Here is a 16176-nt window from a genome sequence, read left to right as displayed (position 1 = left end):
CTCTATTCCTTTACCCCCTCCCAGAACATTATCAACTAAGTGCCTTTTCTTTATCACTATATCTATCAGCTTAGGCTCAGTGGGTCATGCACACACAAAATTACCTTTCCAAGAACATTTGAATTTGACTTCAAAATATGGTATAATCTAATTGCTACAAAACATTCCATTCTTAGTAAAATATCAATGCTCAGCAAACGTTCACATCCAAAAAAAACAGATCTGCGACGCTCAGAACAGCAGATGTTAGTTTGCCATTACGTTAAAAACAGGACATAAAAGAGAAAGATATTCACTTGTATCATATGCTGTGAATTGATCACCTGCATCTGCCTGACGTGTTTGAGTCTAAACAAAGCACGTTGAGTTTCCAAGGGGAATATCCATTTACTACCGTGGAATCAAAGCAATTACACCTCTTTCCTGCTGTACTCATCAGTCACAGAACAAGCCAGATATTCACACTGCAGCTTAAACAAGAAGGCCAAAATGAACCAGGTATCACATACCAGTTATTAAGTTTGTGAGTGAGATGCAAAAGAGAAGAGACTGCACAATGCTGAAAATGGAGAGGAAGGGGAGGGCTCTGGAGCACTCAAATTGCACTCAGTCATCTGATCACTTTCCCACGGAATTAATTAGCCTCTCCCCAATATTGGGCACTGCTCCTATACCTGAGCAGTGGCGGATGGGCATATGTTTCACTGCTGCCCAACCACAGGAGCACTCTTCTGTAGTTTCTGGTATAATTTGGAGGAAATAAAGCATAGAATCCTATATAATAAAAGGGCAATATGCAAATTGAGCCTGACAGCGGAACAACCAGAATGACTCCTGGACCAGTCGCTATAAGAGGCACTGACCACTTCTCAGTCCCTTTCCCCAGCCAGCAGGCTCTGATCACTCGATGGTGAACAGGGAACTGGGCTGAGTGGCAGCAGGGGGCAGGGCCAGCTGCAGGAAGCCAGGAAGATGGCCTTGATTGCACGCCTGGCCTAGGGACCGTACCTGCACATGATTTCATGTGCCAGGCCTCTAATAATATTATGTAACTAGAGGCCAGGTACACGAAATTTTTGCATGGGGGGGAAAAGGGGGGTAAGGGGAGGTCCCTCAGTCCAGCCTACACACTCTTGTAATCCAGGACCCTAGGGGTGCCTCCACTGCGCTCTCCAGCCTTGAGCCCAGCTTCTGACTGAATGGCACTCTACCTGTGGGAGCGCACTGACCACTAGAGGGAAGCTCCTGCATTGAGCGTCTTCCCCTGGTGGTCAGTGCACATCATAGAGATCAATTGTTCCACTGTAGGGCCTAAACAGACTATCCGACACCCCCAAGGGGTGCCAGGTTGTGAGAGAGCATAGGCTAGGCCAAGGGACCCACCAGTACACAATTGGGGCCAGGGAGGGGCACAGAAGGTTGGCCAGCTGGGAGTTACTTTGGGAAGCTTCAGGGCATGTCCAGCCTGTCTTGCTCAATCCCAATCAGCTATACCCTAGCAGCAAGCTAACCTACCAGTTAGAGCATCTTCCCCCTGGTGATCACTGCACATCATAGTGACTGGTGGACCAGTCAATTGTCTGCCCCCTGGTGGTCAGTGCATGTCATAGCAAACAGTTGAGTGGCCTTAGCACATTAAGCTTTGTTTGGTTGAACGGCCAACTGGACAACCAGACACTTAGCATATTAGGCTTTTATTATATAGGATAGGAGAGGGAGAGAAAGATAGAAACAATAATGATGACAGAAAATCATTGATCATTGGGATCAAACCCCCAACCCAGGCATATACCCTCACGAGGAATTGAACACTGACCTTCTGGTTCATAAGTTGATGCTCAACCAATGAATAACACCAGCTTGGCTATGGTCTTCATTTGGTCTATAAGGTTTAATCCTTTCTGATATAGAACTAGAGATAACTTTCCCTGAACCATATGCAAAATGGGTATTTCAATGTCTTCAGATCATCATACACTAATTTGCATGAAAGTTAGGGAATGTCAAGAAAGATAACAAATCTAGAAAAAAATATAAACAGAAATAGATTTACATTAAGTCTTCCTTGCAAATAACTGTAATTACGAGGAAGTATGAAACTGGGAGAATAGAGACTTTTGTGACATTGTGAGTAAATTTTTGTGAAATTAATTTCTTTAAACTAGACTTAGACAACAGTGTTGAATAATCTCAAAGCAGAGTGAATGTCATGAAGTCTATAAAATTTTTGTCTTATTTTTATCTACCTAAGATATTCAGCTCTGGTCATGTAATTTATATAAACCAATAACCACAATATAGTATTATTACTTAATGTCTTTTTAAATTACTCTATAGAATCATGAAGAAAGCTCTTTGTGGTAGAATGGGAAAATATTTTCATGGAAGATACAGCATTTCAGATGGTTATTGTAAATCTGAGCAAAAAGAAACTAGAAAGAAGTGTACGCTAGATAGCAAGAACAGTATGAATAAAAGTTTGGACACTAATTAAGCCTGCTGCATTGGGAGATTTAAATGTTGAGACATGATTCTAATGAGGTTAATTGAACTCATATTATTAGGTTTATAATACAAAACTATAACGGTTGACTCTTTATTCAGCAAAGGGATCAGTCCCTTTTCTCCAACATCCCCTATGAAGGCAGGTCCTGATAGCCCTACTTGCATCCACAGTTGGTCTCAGAGTCACCGCTCACACCCGCTGCCAGTACCCAGCACCAGATCCAATTGCTTAGCACCATCATTGCATGGAAGCAGTGGCAGCAGGAGCAGGGCCACGGTGGGAGGGACCGGACAGGGGCGGAGAGGATGGGGCGACACCACCCCTATGCCCACCAGAGTCTTGCAGCCCATAGTTCCTTTCAAGGTGCATGAGTTTGTGCATGGGCCCCTAGTCTGTTTACAATAGTCTCAAGTACTTAAATTAACCTGGTTAATTTCAAAGCAGTCTAGAAATAAGAGGGTATATTCTATCAAGCAGGAGCTTATCTCAATATAGGAAAAATAAAATTGCAACATCAGCTTTGAAGTCACCAATTAAGATTAAAATATATTCCATAAATGCCAAGACTAAAAGCAAACTCTCAGGCATGTAAATGTTAATAAGCCACTTTTAAAAATAGGCCTAGGAACTATCAATAACTGTACAGCTCACTCCCCAATGTGGGCTGAGGACTGGTTTCAACTGGCTCCTTCAGTTTTCAGTTTTACCTGGGAAGCATTTTAAAGCACAGACTCCGAAGGTGCATTCTCTCAGCTGCTGCCACCAGGGAACCTGCGCACCTACTTTGCGCGGTAACAGTGAGAAGTTATGTTCATTGTTTAACTATAAGGGGTGAACATCAAATCTGTTCCTTACAAAGATAATTCTGATGCGCAGTCTCTAACTGCCTCCTTATCCAATCTTCTGAAGGACCATCAGCCTGAGATACAAAATTATTAAAGCGAAGAATAGATATAAAATCTAAAAATAGTTGATTTTAAAAAACATCAAACACTGTTTTTTAAAAAAAAGTATTTTATCCCATTTTAATTTTTTTTCCCAAGGGAAGGCTAAATTACATCAGAAATTACATATTTACATCAGAAATAACATCTCCCTCCCTCCCCACCCCCCACTATTTAATGAACTTCAAGCGAGGGTACCATTTTTAAGATATTTAGGTTGACCAAGGGTATAAAATGCAATCAAGATATTTGGTAATAGGAAGTTGAAGACAGTGTGTAATAATCATGGAGATCTCAATCTCTGATGCCTAGAAAAGCTCAGGTTTTCATTAGCCTTCTGTCTTCCTGATGTTTTATGGCCCTGTTGCAAATATTAAGGGCCATGCAATTTTCACTTATTTTCTTTATATATTTTAAAATATATATATTTATTAAATTGATTGGAGTGACATTGGTCAACATGAACATATAGGTTTCAGGTGTGGGTTTCTGTGTTAAAATATCTGTATATTGCACCATGAGCTCATCACCCAAAGTCAAATCTTTTCCTGTCATCTTATATTAGGACCCTTTTCTCCCCAACCCACTTCCCTCTGGCAACCACCACACTGCAGTTTGTGTTCAGAAGTTTCTGAACTATATCCCACAAATGAGTGAAATCATATAGTTATTAGCTTTTTCTGACTAATTTATTTCACTTAGCATAATGTTCTCAAGGTCCATCCATGTTGTTACAAATGGCACTGTTTCATCCTTTCTTTTGGCTGAGTAGTATTTCACTGTGTATATGTACCACATCTTCTTTATGCAGTCCTCTATTGTGGGAAACTTTGGTTGTTTCCATGTCTTGGCCCCTTGAATAATGCTGCAATGAGCATAAGGGTGCATATATATTTGTGAATACATGATTTCAAGTTTTTCAGAAGAGGGATTGTGGGCTAGTTTGGTAGTTCATTTCTCAATTTATTATTTCATTTTTTTAGGCATTGCCAGATTGCTTTTCATAGTGGTTGTGCCAGACTACATTCCCACTAGCAGTGCATGAGGATTCCCTTTTTTCTATAACCTCTCCAACACTTGTTCTTGCATGTGTTGTTGATAATAGCCATTCTAATAGGTATAAGGTGGTATCTCATTATAGTTTGGATTTGCATTTCCCTAAGTGCCATTGAGGTTGAACATCTTTTCATATAGCTATTGGCTGTTCCTATGTATTCTTGAAAGAAGTGTATTTTCAGGTTCCCTGCCCACTTTTTGATTAGGTTGTATGTTTGCTGTTGAGTTCTTTATATACTTTGGAAATTAGACTTTTGTCGGTGCTACTGTTCACAAATATCATTTCCCAACTGGTTGGCTGCCTTGTTGTTTTGTTGTCAGTTTCTTTTTTTGTGCGGAAGCTGTGCAAAAGCTTTTAAGTTTGATATAGTCCCATTCATATATTTTTGCCTTTACTTCCTTTGACTTTGAGGTCAAGTTCATAAAGTCTTCTCCACAAACAAGGTCCATAAATTTTGTACCTATATTTTCTTCTATGTAAATTATTGTTCTGGGTTTTGTATTTGGGTCTTTGATACATTTTGAATTAATTTTTATAGAGAGAGACAAACTAATCTGTATGATTCTATAGCACAATATTTTATCATTTTCCAAAATAGAAACATGCTCAGTTTCTCTTCGTCTATGGCATTTTGACTTAAGAACAATTTAGAATTATTCTGCAGATCAAAATAATCTAATTTTTTTTGAAGAATCTTCACATGCATGTGTAATGTGATATATATATATATATATATATATATATATATTCTATATGCATTATTTTGAATAAAATTTATGTACTTACATTTTAAATTACACATATTATAAAGTGATTTTAGCTTTTTTAGAACTATTCATTTTAAATAGAAATGTGTTGTGGTCAGCACTTAGCAGCTCAAAATAGCAGCTCAAAAGGAATGAAAGTGCTGCCATAGTCATGTGCTTTATACTTTCAAAGAATTTCCCATTGTAGCCTAAATCCTGGACAAAACACAAAACAAAGTCTTAACATTTTCTTTGTCCTCATACTTCCTACCCAAAATTTAGCTGAAATTTGAAAACAGAGGGGATTTCTACTAATGTCAAACAGGTAACATAAATTAGGTCAATGATATTGAAAGTTCAAACTTTTCTATTGTGGATAAAGAAGAGCACCTTCATGTATACCTTATTTGGGTTGCCATTTATTATTAGTTATTTTTATGTTTATTATTTCACCATTAGATGTCTTTCTCAGAAACCTTCATGTATATTTTTTTCTAAGTTCCACAGCTACAATTCTCATCTTTTACAACTTCTCTGCATATATCATAAATTCTGTAAGTATGATAATGTAAAACTGTGATAATGACAGTATTGAAACAAAAAAAATGGAGATGATGAGGAATCTGAGTGCAATCAGAATACCAATTATGGTACGCTATCACTTCAATTTTATATGGAAGGAGAATATTTTTTACATTTCTTTCACCAAGAAGGTATGACTTCTAGGCAGAAGGAAAAGGACAACTTCATTCTAAGTAAGTTTTTAAATAGTTCATAATGACTATAATAAGGAAATAGAGGTTACCTTTTAGAATCTACTGTTCTTATAGCCATTCTCTATGACTTTCCAAAGAGATACATTCATATAATTCTATAGTTATTGATGACGTATATTCGTAAATGTTTAGAATGTTATCATATTAAATTTAAAAAATGCAAATGTGCATTTCATTTAATAATATAACCTATATCCCCCTGCTCACATAAGTAGATGTAAACAATGTTTAGTAAACCTAAAGTCATACTTTAATTGTGGGAAAGGATATATTTTTAGATGAGTTTTGAAAAATAATTGCAATATTTTGGTAATACAAATATGATAAAAAAAATTGTACCATTTTATTAAAATTTACCACAAAGCGTCTTAATAATATATTGATTTCATGTCTTAACATTGGTTGGTTTTTATAGTGCTGTACATTTTCCTGTATGTTTATTAAGTCTACAGATTTAAAAATATCTTGACTTTCATCTATTATTTATAATCCAGGTGGAATGACCAGTTGGTCCAATATACAGATCAAATCAATTCTGGTTCATGCTTTTAGAACTGAACAGAATAGAGAAAAACTTATATATATATGTGTTGTAAAAAAAAACTTATACACTATGTATGGTACTCTGTATATATACTATATATATTATTTCAGAGAGGAGGGGAGAGGAAGAGAAAGATAGAAACATCAATGATGATAGAAAATCATTGATCAGCTGCCTCCTGCATGATCCCTAGTGGGGATCAAGCCCACAACCTGCATATATGCCCTTGACTGGAATCGAACCCAGACCCTTGAGTCCACAGGCCACTGCTCTATCTACTGAGCCCAATAGGGCAAGGAAAACTTTTGAATGGAATTTTATAAAGTAAAACGCATTTTTATGTAGGGTTTAATTTATATTACCTGTCCTTCATAGCAATGTTATCCAATAGAATTATAATCTGAGCCACATATGTAATTTAAAATTTTCTCATTGCTACAATAAAGGTAAGAAAAAAGATGAAATTAATTGTAATAACATAGTATCTAAAACAACATATTTAACATATTTTAATATATAATAAGTATTTTGAAAATCAGGAAATTTATATTCTTTTTCATTCCATCTATGGAATCTAAAGTGTTTTACAGTTACAATATATATTAATCAATACCGGTCAGATTTCAAGTACTCAATAGTCACAAGGAGCTAGTGACTACCATGTTATGGCTACCATAACATGACAGCACAGGATTAGGAAAGAAGAGGTCCCCTTTGAGGGGAGTGGTGTTAGTCCTTGTGAAAACAGACTAAAAAAGGGCTAGAAAAGGGAGTTCTGCTCTTGAACAGTGACTTTGCCAATTTCCCCCTGACCACATAAGATATAAAAACAGCTTTTTGTTCCTGTATTAGCCATCTGGGGAACATCCGGGCTACAAGCCAATCTCTCTCTACTACTCAAGCAGGAGAAGAAATAAATGGAGAGAGGTGATACGGGGAAAGACTGCCAAACTATAAATGGGTCAGGCCATTCTCCCTTGAAACCCTGGATCCCACAGATGCCTACAAGCCTGAGAATTGCCCCAGGTGGGCAGATTGTATTGAGATCATCAGACTAGTGAGAGAAAAAAACAAAACAAAAACTGTCTTCTATCAGAAGAAATGTGTCATGATGATGCCAAGAGCTGGAAGTCAACCAAACAATTTGGCCAAACCTTCCAAGGAACTGTGAAAGCATAAAGAGCTTGTCTAAGGCCCTCACTGATGGGCAGGCTGAAGCCTCCACCTGCCACCAGCATTCCAATGAGCCAAACAAGAAGAGGTCAGTAACTTCTCCTGAGCGAGTAGGAGATCTGCGTTTTTTCTCTTGCACTTTCAATCCCCACTAGAGGAGCGAGTGCAGAAGAGAGAGGTGTGTGAAAAGCAGACCACAAACCAATCCTCAACTCCCCCTGCAAGTCACTGGAGTCAAGGCCATACCTTATACTGGGAAGATAAAAGACTTTGAATCAGGATTGAGTCTTGAAATAAGACTGTCACAAAACTGAAATTACCTCATGTTTCAGAAGCCAGCCAATGTCATGAAAGAAGTGATGACACCCCCAGAGCAAGAATGATTTATTTCAGGAAAAGTAAGAGCATGACTGGGGGAGGGGAGAATAAAGCTATGCCATGTTTAAAATTTAATGAATTGTGACTTCTCAATCAACTAATTAAACAAAATATTGTGGATGAAATGTTTAAAACACATGTTTATATAAAAATTGGAGATGAGACATGGAGTTTAGAAAAGGATATATAGGAAATAAATGTAGCTAAAATGTGTAAAGACAGATTATGTAGGTGCTCAAATACCAGGAAAAAAAGAGCATGTACTTTTATTTGAAAAGAAGGAGTGAACAAAGTTTGTGATCAGGAAAGTTACACAATTGAATTGGAACCTTTAGAAATATTAAAGTTTTGGAGTTATTGTATAGTTTAAATTCGAGTAGGAGAAAGATAGAAAGCAGAGAAATCAATTATCCAGCAGTTATAAAAACAAAGAGGGAATGGCAATTGTAAAAATAAAAAGAAAGGAAAAAGCTGATTTAAGAAATGTTTGAAAACATTTCTGATGGACTCGATTAATTGATTGTAGGAAGTACTGTTATGGGAGAGGAGGTAGGTAAAAATGTTGGAGGGGGGTGGATAATGAGTATCTGAAGCAAAGGTGAAGGATACTGAAATGGCATATTAGGCAGAAACATAAGTACAGAGCCCATGTCCATCAACTAGCATTGGAACTAAAGATCTGAAAGTCAAGAGATGTCAGCAATAGAGAAAAATTCTGGAGTCAGCAGCCGATAGTGAGAGTTGGAATTGTGGCAATGAATGAGAAAACCCATGAGCAGACTGAAAAAGAGCAGTTCTAGCAGGGAACATCATTGTCACTGGGGTCAAAGAAGAAGGGAGGGAAAGGAAGAAATTGTCAATGGCCTCACAGGATGCAAAGACATAGGTGGATGAGATGCAGGAAGAAGTTATTTGTTTGGGCCAATAAGTAGTTATTTGTGACCTGAGTAAAACAGTACAATACTACAACAATCAAAAGATAGAACAGATTAGGAAGTGGCTGTGAATGAATGCAGGCAGTACTGGTAGAAAATGCAGAGCTGAAACTGTCCTGATTTACATTCAAGGAGGAACTTATGAAGCTTCCTAGGTAACTAATCAGGGCACTATTAGAAGCTTTGGATTCTACAGTAAAGATCATCAGGAATTCCAGGCCAGCTAAATATAATCTTGCCTAGAAACCAGACTGCAAAAACCTTCATTACCCTTTCGAAAAGCAGTGGTTAGTTTATCACATAGGCGCTAAACTTTATTATTACAAATATGCTAAATTTTAGAAAAAAATAATGTCATATTACATTGTAATTTGTACCTATCTGAAGTCCAGATAAAAATGTAACTATCTTCCAGAATCACTAAATAAATTTAAAAATAGCCTTAAATATATTTCAATAAATTACATAATGTTCCTTTTGTTCTTCACAAATAGTTATTACTTATGACATTCCTGTATTTATAGTCAAAGTATAAAGTATATAAAAAAATCATTTTTTCCTTTGTGTTAGAATTAAGAGAAAAATGTGAATTATGAATTTTTTTAACCGTTTACATTTACTTCATTTTAAAATATTCCAGCTTGAATATTTACCACAAAAGATAAGATTTTTAACTTTCATTTCAAAAAGAACATATCTTGACCATTTTTTTTTAATTTTAAAATATTAATAAGTCATATTTTCAGTTTTTTTACTTCTGAAGAACTAAAAGAACAACATCTGTGGTTTTGTTTTGTTTTTTTTCTAGTTAGAATGTACTTGTTTTTGTAATAACCACAACTATCCTTAGAACATAAATTTAAGGCAGAAGAACACTGGAAACAGTCAATTCAAGGAAAGCAACTCTAATTACAAATTTGAACTCATTTTTAAAGTATTTTTCTTCCTACACCATTTAATGTTATAATTATAGAGGCACCCATTGTAACGATTCTTTAAGGTAGATCTGCTCAAAATGAAGGGAAAAAAAATATATTAGATCAAAGTCCAGCTTACCAGTAAGCAGGATACTTAGAGCTAAAAGATAATAGTGCACAAAAATGGGTACCTGCCATCTCTCTCATTTAAAAAACACAGGAGCTTATGCCCAATGCCACCCAATGTGTTCTGTCAAAGAAGTGACTTGAAATATGTTCTGCTAACACTAGAATGGCAATAAGCAATTTGAAGGAAAAGGTATACTTGACCAAATTGTCCCCCACAGCTCATAAACACCTCCGCATGTGCCCTGAGAGTCTATCAGGGCTGTGGGAGACATTTATTGACTTTTACTTGATCTCCTATGGCCAAAACACACCAAGGTTAACACAGTTACTCAACACCTTTGATGCAGCCAGGAAAATGTTTGACTGAAAAATGCGTACAATTTAACAAAGCAAGCAGCAACTGCCTGCAGGAAGTTCTACACCCACAATCACTTCCAAATGTCACAGTTAACCCAATGCCGTGACAGCTCAGCTCTGCTCTGCTAAGAAAAGACAGGTCAGCTTTTAAGTAAAGGTTTATTTTCACTCCTGAGTTATGCCTCAAACTTGGGTCAAATATTATGTTTAGGAAGTCTTGAAATAAGACATATACTTCTAATTCTTTGTAATAGATATCTCAATAATTTGAAAATTTTTTTTGAACTCTAGAATAATTCATACAGTATTCTCCACTTGACCTAAAAGGATTACATATGAACCCAATTCACATGAGTCAGAATACACACTGGAGAATTTGCTTATGGTAGTTGCTCTCTACCAATGCTAGCAAGCAACTCAGCACTTATAACACAAACACACCACTTTCCACCTTCCCTACTGCTAATTAAGAAATCACAAAAATCCATGGTTAATTAGTTTTAAGAGAGCAAAGTTCAAAAAGTAGAGCCACAAGAAAAAGAAAAAAAAGAAGAAAAAAAAACAGAAACCAAGAAGCTAAGATTTTGAAAGCTTTGTTGCCATTGATTTAATAAATGATCTTGGGTAAATCAACTTAAATTGCACTTCCAGGCAATACGCATTACTGAAGGTGCTGTGCTATAGTATTTTCACAACACTGTTAAATGTGCTATCTTTGTTGCTATAGACAACACATTAATGAACAATTCAGCTTTCCAGTAATTAAAGTTGATTTAAATACTAAATGACCCTATGTCAGCCAACAAGAAGAGTTGGTTTTCCTCAATTCATGATAATTTGCTTCCATTCCATTTTATAAGCAAGATAACTTGCTACACAGATCAACACCACTTGGTTTCATTGCCTACATTTTGCTGAATAAATTTTAGTCTTTTTTCAAGGTATAAATTCTTTGGGATAATACAAGAGAACTGTTAAAATCAATATACATTAAAATTATTTCTCCTTCCTCCCTTACTTCCCAATAAAGCTGGACTTTGCAAAGAAGACCAGTTTCTAAAATAAATATTATTGCTGTATAATTCATAACCTAATCCACTATATGCTAATTCCAGCAAATATTGATTTAGATCCCTTTACCAGTTTTAGATAAAAGATGATTCTGCTAAGCCATTTTCTCTATTTGCTGATGCATTAAATAATAATAACAAATACTTAAATTCATTCCTAATGGAGTATTTGAAAAGTCCTAGGTCATGCACCAGCACACTTCAATAAATTGGGTCAGATTTATATCAAGCAAAAGTCACATTCTCTTATAATATCACAAGTTAGCTGGCATAAGGATGTATAAATTAGCAGACTCCTGTAAATAAAGTGACATGAGCAAATTTAAGTATCTATTTTTAGGTATAGTGTAATAAGATGTTAAAGAAATATCTCATTTTACTGACTTTCAATTGACTTCCTATTAGTCAATATATGGCATATACAGTATGAAATTATTCAATAAAAAAAACACAACATGGTAATATTTGCAAGTCTTCATCTGTTCACCTTAATGTTAATATTTAATCCTTTTACATTTATATAAAGCTGGGTTCCCATTGTTATTTTCTGCAGTACTAAAATGAGTATTATTTCAATTTAAAACAATATATACCACTACATTGAGATATACCCTAGAACATAATTCAAGAAAAAAAATCTTCTCAGCTAGATTTTTTAAAATAGGCAATCTACTTTCTATATAAAAATACAACTATGGCTTATTTAATTATTCCACGTGACATTTCTACATGATACAGAAATGAATTCCTCTTTTCCTAGAGCTAGTGGCAAGGAAAGAAAGTGTATCGCAGTATTGGTCGAAGAATTTGTATTGATATTCTCCACTTTGAGGGTAAGCAGATTAAGATAGTAATTAAACAACTCTGCCAAAGGTCAGCGAAAACTCAGAGGAAAAAGCCCCTAAATACCGAGGCAAGGATGCAGGTCAGTAGAAGAATTAGCATCTTCCATGGTGCTTACTGGAAGAGAGAAGCTGTCAAAGCCATAGGAATGAAATATCACCCCCTTAAGGACATGTGAGGGGATCTCTCTTACCTCAGTTTCTCTTAGCCTCAGCTACACTAACCCCTTCCCTGTCTTCACACTCGTCTAAAGCCTCAGAAAAGTATACTGAAAACCATCAGTTTGAGAGAAAGAAACAATATCCACATAAAGTCGGAAGATATGTATTAATCAGTTTATGTAGCAATAAAACTGCATAGCAAACAACCCCTGATTTATAAACTACAAAAGACATTTATTTTTCTTACTTACGAGTGTACAGAATAGTTGTGATACTCCTGGGTTTAGCTGGAAGACTCATGGATTAGCTCAAGGATTGGGATTGGATTTAAATTTGCTCCATGTAGCTCCTAGTTCTGGGATTAGCAACTAATCAGAACATGTTCCTCTCATGGCAAAAGGTGGAAGGAAGTTCAGGAGTTCAACTCATCATTCAAGTACATTCAGAGCCTCTCTATTTATGACATTTAGCTCACATTCTATTGGTCTTGAAATATGAAGTCCAAAATCAATGTCACATGGGATGTACAAAATCAGTAAGGAAAGTAATTATGCTCCTCTCATGAAGCCAGGGAGAGAGCAAAAGTGTGCTGAAAGATAAACTCATTTATGTCAGAAGTGCATTAGGTATCAAAAAGAATTAGCTTTATGTACTGTATCAGAACAATACAGTACAATGAATGGAGCTATTTAAATTAATCAGAAACAAGATGAAATAAGTGATGTAATACTATACAGTACAGAAAAATAATTTCAGCAGAACATTTAATCCAGGAAGCATTGGCTGATTTCCTACCAACATTTGCACTATAAAGACCTTCCTAAAGAAATTCAATTAAGTGTTTAAAGGTAAAAGGAACAACGATAGCTCAAAGATAAAATGCTATAACAACAAAATACAAACCAAGGGACCATGGCAGAGCCAAGAAAATAAATTGAGAAGCAAAACACACAATTTCTGATACAGTAAGAAAATTCTAAATAGCAAGAATCATAACAAACATGACTAAAATAATATAAAATTAATGTTGTATGAAAAGCTTGAGATAATCAAATGAACAGAGAAAGAGGCAGCGAGATTACAAGTAGAGCTATGATGATGGATAAGAAGGGAGAGCAAGGAAAAAACAGCATAAAGGTCATTTGTCTTCCTAAAGTAGAGATACCAAACAAACAAAATAATAGATAGGCATTCAAGGTTAAAATACATAAAAATGACACTAAAGTGTAGAAAGACTTAAATCTGCAAACTGAAAGAAATATGTTTTACTTTAAAAATCTGATTCAGAGTGACTGAGGTAGAAATGAATCATAGTTAAATTACAGAAATTCAAGAATAAAGAAAGAATTCTTCCTCCATTCAATTAAAAACAAAGTCATCTATACGGGGAGAAAAATGAGGATATCCTGAGAGTTCCTAGTAATATTTAATGCCAGTGAAAAACTGAAGTAGTTTTTATGAAATTCCAAGAGAAAGGAAGTGTTATCTAGAAAAGCATACCAGTTAAATTGCCACTTAATTACAAAAATAAGAGCCATGAAAGTTAGGAAATTCAATACTCATGAATCCTCTTTAATAAAAACAGGGCTCAGGAGTGAGCTGCAGCTGAGCATAAGATGGCTCAAAGAGGACAGGATGGAGAAGCCATGGGAAGGGAACAGTGTGAGCAGTAAATCCATTTATGTGTGGAACTAAGACCCCCAAAAGAGGGAATTTATTGTGCAGAAAAAACATGTGTCATGAATCTCCTCAAAAAAAAATATATATATATATATAAGGAGAGGAGAAGAAAGTATACAATGGTAATTGCTTTCTCCTTCACAGTAATCCTCTCTAAAATTGGAGCATTTACATAATTAGGAGAGAATATGTTGATGCTAAATTTTTAACTATTTTCATACTTTCCTTAGTTTGATGGTATTTTTTAAATGACCAATAATCTTCATGGTGAAAGTTTTATCTGAAATTAGCTTCTCTTCAAGTTCTTTAATCTGTATTAAATAAAATTTTGTATAATTTATGTGTTAAATAAAATTCCATACGTATCAAATTTAATACCATTGTGTCGTTATTACAAAATTATTTGTCTGCGCATGCAATCACCTTGTCCTGTAATTCTCTAAGCTCTTCATATCAGCTTTATTCTCAGACTGGCTTCCCTCACTGAACAAGACTGCCCGCAGCAGAGCAGAGCTCAGTCAGGACTTAGAGTATTGCATTGCTCCTTTTACACATAGCTGTAAGGGGCGCCATTCAAAATGTAGCCTCGCCCACCTGGTGTGGTTCAGTGGTTGATCTATGAGCCAGGCGGTCATGGTTTGATTCCCCATCAGCGCATGTCTGGTTTGTGGGCTCAATCCCCAGTAATGGAGGGTGCAAAAGGCAGCCGATCATTGATTTAAAAAAAAAAAAAAAAAAGAATATATATATTTTTTTTAATTGATTTTTTTTTACAGAGAGGGAGAGGGATAGAGAGTTAGAAACATTGATGAGAGAGAATCATTGATCAGCTGCCTCTTGCACACCCCCTACTGGGGATGTGCCCGCAACCAAGGTACATACATGCCCTTGACCAGAATCGAACCTGGGGCCTTTCAGTCTGCAGGCTGACGCTCTATCCACTGAGCCAAACCGGTTTCGGCCGATCATTGATATTTTTATCTCTCTCCTCCCTTCCTCTCAGGAAATCAATAAAAATGCATATTTTTAATGTAGCCTATTTATGCATGTCATGTGATAGCAGTCCTAGAAGGGACAATACATTCCTTCCCATACCTACAGAACACAGGGCCTGAGGTTAGTGTTAATTGTCCCATTCTTGAATGAAGCCCTCTAGGCACTCTTTGGCTTTGAACTAAATCACATGCCCATCACTGAACTAATGTCTGTGTCAAGAGACGTGGATTATGGATCAGGGTTAAGCTAATTTCATCTAATTCACACAACTATAATACTACACACTGGGGCCAGACAGTGGGCTTCACATTGGGCAAGGAATAAAATAGATGTTTGTAAGATGATCACACTATCCAAAACGGAGGAGTTTTCAGGCAGGATCAAGGTCTAATAACTGAGATGTATAATATATAGAAAATTACTTAAGAAGACTGAGTGTAATTTTAGTCACTTCTAGTGGTTCTTTCTCCAACTCTGTAAACTTCATATTCCCAAGGTGGAATACGTCACAGTGGGATAAGTATAAAAAATTTAGTCACAGTGGGATATGTATAGAAAATTATTCTATTGATTATTTCTTCTCTAAATTGAAGTTCTACTTTATGACCCAAATACTTGCAAATCAGATGTACTAGCTATCCAACAGAATGCATTTTATGAGTTTTATAGGTGCCTATTAGGAACAAATAAATGTACAACAAACAATCTAAGGATCAACTAACACATAATTTATCAAAAAAGGCATCCTGAACACAGAAGCTCTAAAAATATTGATTCATTGTAAATAAAGCCCCAAGAGGGCTGTTTTGAAGACTGAGCTTTAAAGCATAGTTCACAGGTATAGTCTTACCTACACTGCAAGTATTTTCATACACAGGAGATATTTTCTAGCATTAACACATATAGAGGAAGGGCAAACCCCAGGAATGAAGTCTGGCTGAAAATTCTATTATCACGCTATTTG

Source organism: Pipistrellus kuhlii, unplaced genomic scaffold (genome assembly GCF_014108245.1).
Source record: "Pipistrellus kuhlii isolate mPipKuh1 unplaced genomic scaffold, mPipKuh1.p scaffold_m20_p_8, whole genome shotgun sequence".
NCBI lineage: Eukaryota > Metazoa > Chordata > Mammalia > Chiroptera > Vespertilionidae > Pipistrellus > Pipistrellus kuhlii.
Note: the sequence above shows the minus strand (reverse complement) of the source record.